This window comes from Triticum dicoccoides, chromosome 1A (genome assembly GCF_002162155.2).
Source record: "Triticum dicoccoides isolate Atlit2015 ecotype Zavitan chromosome 1A, WEW_v2.0, whole genome shotgun sequence".
In the NCBI taxonomy this organism is placed as follows: domain Eukaryota; kingdom Viridiplantae; phylum Streptophyta; class Magnoliopsida; order Poales; family Poaceae; genus Triticum; species Triticum dicoccoides.
In genome coordinates, this window is record NC_041380.1 from 576662630 (window position 1) to 576666826 (window position 4197).

Consider the following 4197-nt stretch of genomic DNA (forward strand, 5'->3'; position numbering starts at 1 on the left):
AAGTTTATGCATCTAACCAGTTCATTCATGAGTTCATGCTAATGGATAAAGGTTGGCTATGCATTTATACATCAACACTTCCACTCACGAGTGGCGCACTCAACCTGAACGTGCATCGAAAGTGGACTGCAATTTAATTGGGTCAGCCGGATCTTGAACTCAAGACCTCTTAGCAAGTGAGGGGCGCTTCAGGCGCCCGTTTGTGAAATACACCTCCTTAGCAGCGGAAGCAGGGGCTAACTGCAATTATTTATTACGTTTACTGGGTTATGAATTCTAAACCTCTTGGTTACAAGTTTATGCATCTAACCAGTTCATCCATGAGTTCATGCTAATGGATAAAGGTTGGCTATGCATTTATACATCAACACTTCCCCTCACGAGTCGCGCACTCAACCTGAAGGTGCATCGAAAGTGGACTGCAATTTAATTGCACCAGCCGGATCTTAAACTCAAGACCTCTTAGGTTCGATACCATATAAAACTGCACGCATCAACTAATTCATCCAAAAGTTCGAGCTATGAAAGAGTATCGGACATGAAATCGCCTACAAACTAGTTGGGCCAGCAAGTGAGGGGTGGTTCAGGCGCCCGTTTGTGAAATACACCTCCTTAGCAGCGAAAGTGGGGCTAATTGCAATTATTTATTACGTTTACTAGATTATGAATCCTAAACCTCTTGGTTACAAGTTTATGCATCTAACTAGTTCATCCATGAGTTCATGTTAATGGATAAAGGTTGGCTATGCATTTATACATCAACACTTCCCTTCACGAGTGGCGCACTCAACCTGAACGTGCATCGAAAATGGGCTGCAATTTAATTGCACCAGCCGGATCTTAAACTCAAGACCTCTTAGCTTTGATACCATATAGAACTGCACACATCAACTAATTCATCCAAAAATTCAAACTATGAAAGAGTATTGGACATGAAATCGGCGAACTAGCTATCCCAAGTATGGGCAATGGACCGCCCCACCCCCAGGCCTCCGCCTGGTAAGTATCAGAATAAAAATACTTTAAAAAAGTGATACTCCTTCTGTCCATTTTTATAAGGCTTTATAGATGTTTCAAACATTATGCAAAACAGCTCAATTTCACTTGTCTGAAACGACTTATAAAAATGAACGGAAGAAGTACATAACAACACACAAGGAAAACAATGCTAGCGATATTTGTGTAAAAAATGCATATCACGTCCCTATTCTGGCAGACCTCTTACTCGGCGCAAAAAGCGCCGGCTAGGAGAACTCGCACCATTCTGCGCCGGTTCAGTAGCATTGTCGCTCGTCCCATCTCACCTTCGTTCGCTCGATCACGGTTGAGCAGTTGACTTAAAAAACAAAAACAAAACAAAAAATACAAAGCAAAAATCAAAAATAAAAGTTCATCAATTAAAAAAAGTTCAAAAAATAAAAAAATCATGAATTTTGAATTTTTTTTTCATTAATTCGGAAAAGTCCATGATGATTTTGAAAAAAGTCACGCTTTTGGAAAAAGTTCATCGATTAATTACAAAAAATAATTCTGATTTTTTATGGATTTTGGAAAAAATTGACGGATTTGGAAAAAGTTCACGGCTTTAACAAAAATCATGGATGTGAGAAAAGTGAACAATTTTTGCAAAAATATTTTAAAAAAATCATCAATTTTGAAACACGTCTAGAAATTGGGAAAAACTTCACGGGTTTCAAAGATATTAAAAGAGTACAGGGATTTTAAAAATATTCATGCATTTTTAAAAAGTTCATGGATTTGAAAAAATTCACAAATGTAAGGAAATGTACAGAAATTGAAAAGTTGGGAATTTTAAGAAAATTTTGCAATTTTTAAGGAAAAAATAAATGAAAAGAAAATGAAAATGACAAACAGAAGAGAAGCCGGTGAAAGGAAAACCGAAAAAGAAAAAGAAAACCAAACAGGTTCACGTTGGTTGGCGTTATAAGGTTTAGTGAGGTGAATCACGAGGTTTAGTAAGGTGAACCTTCATGGCAAGAACCTCCAGTTTTTATTTGAGCTAGTCTTGCTGATGATGTAATTGTGATTCCAGATCAATAAAACCCGCCATGATGGCTTTCCTGAAGAAAAAAAAGGAAAGTTGTCCAGTTGGTTATCGCGGTTTGTACTTTGCCAAGGGGTGTGGACTTTGAATCTCATCCGGCGCATAATTTTTGAAGCTTCCGAGAACAAAAAATGGGGATGCACTGGGCCTCTTTTCATACGGCTCGTGAAAACGAGGGTGGAAAACTCAACTATACTTCTCGTCCGTTCGTCGGCGAGGGCGGCGTGACCGCCTGAGCGCATCCACCCCTGACGTCGTCGGGGATATCCCTCCGGCCGGCCGGCGCGCGCCACAGCTCACGCACGCACGTTCGTCGGTGCGCTTGGAGCGGGCGATACGACATTACAAGCGGCGGGTCGACGTGCCGCCATGCCGGCACGCCGCACGTCTTGGGCTGATTGGCTCGGTCCGTCGCGTGCGTGCATGCCGGCGACTTTGTCTTGTCGCCGCCTCCACGCACATGGATAAGTAGATAGGCACGGACAGAGTGGCCTTTAGTTAATTATTAGTTCGATCTCTCTTCTATCCGACACGTACGACTGCCGGCCGCCGTGGCTCACGCTGACACTCCAAGGCGGGCACGTGGGGGCCGCCCGGCATGGCCGATCACTGGCAGCTTCTCGCCGCCGCGCTGCCGACATGTATATATATTCCGATCCACCGCACTCGTCGTGCCGGCGGGTTTGTCTTGTCGCGGTGCCGACCGCGTGCGGCCTGTACACATGCGGCGGGTAGGCACGGATGACTGTGCGCATAGTCACGTAGTGGCAGATCGATCAGACGCGGCGGCGCACGTACGTGCATGTTCCGAGCAGCCGGCGGCCGGCCGGCCGCCGTGATTCACGCTGACACTCCCCGGCGGCCGCGTGGTGCGTAGTCAGTTAAATTGGCAGCTTCTGGCCGTTGTATCGCCGACATGAATCCCGTTCAGTGCAGCAATACAGGGCAAGCACGCCGCTAGCTAATTTTGCAGTTAGTTAGAGGCCGGGTCGTCTCAAATCAATCTCAAACGTCCAAACAGCCCGTCCGGTCACTGATCGGTCATGAAATTTTTATCCGGACGGGCGCCTTAAACAGGCCTCAAACATCTGGATTGACCGGCACGCCTCATATCCAGCCTAAATATGAGGCGCCTGGACGCGTCCGTCATGTCAGACTGACGGTGGAGTCCCATGCGAAATCGTTCGGAAGCACGGCAGTCCGAAGCTCGTCTTCTTCGTTGGACCGATGTCATCGCGTGGCGCCGCTCCGACGGGCCGCGTAGTGCCTAGCCCGGCTATTTAAGTCGATCATCCGCACCAAAACCCTACCCTCCACATTTTCCTCCGCTTGCCCGCCGCCGCCGCTCCGACGGGCCGCGTAGTGCCTAGCCCGGGTATTTAAGTCAATCGTCCGCACCAAAACCCTACCCTCCACATTTTCCTCCGCTTGCCCGCCGCCGCCGCTCCGACGGGCCGCGTAGTGCCTAGCCCGTCTATTTAAGTCGATCGTCCGCACCAAAACCCTACCCTCCACATTTTCCTCCGCTTGCCCGCCGCCGCCGCCGCCACTTTCCACTGCAGGTCCGCTATCACTAGTAGCCATGCCCCCACGTTGTCAGACGAGGAGCTACCCATTTCTAACGCCGGAGCGTCGGCTGAAGCTCCTTGAGAAGGCGCGAAGCCCGGATCGCCTAGGGGCTATCTCCGGATGCAGTGGATCCAAAGGAGGAGGAGGATGTGGGGGACGCTGGCGACACGGATCTGCAGACGGAGCAGCATGCCATTCTCGATTCCCTTCGCCCAGAGCGCCGGCTGGAGCTCCTTGAGCAGATCCGGGCAAGGCGTGAAGCCCGGATCGCCTAGGGGCTACCTCCGGATGCAGTGGATCCAGAGAAGGAGGAGGAGGATGTGGGGATGCTGGCGACACGGATCTGCAGGCGGAGCAGCGGGTCATCCTCGATTCCCTTCGCGTGGAGCGCCGCCTGGAGCTCCTTGAGCAGATCCGGGCAAGGCGCGAAGCCCGGATCGCCTAGGGGCTACCTTCGGATGCATGGATCCAGAGGAGGAGGAGGAGGATGTGGGGGACGCTTGCGATGCGGATCTGCAAGCGGAGTAGCAGGCCATCCTTGATTCCCTTCGCCCGGAGCGCCA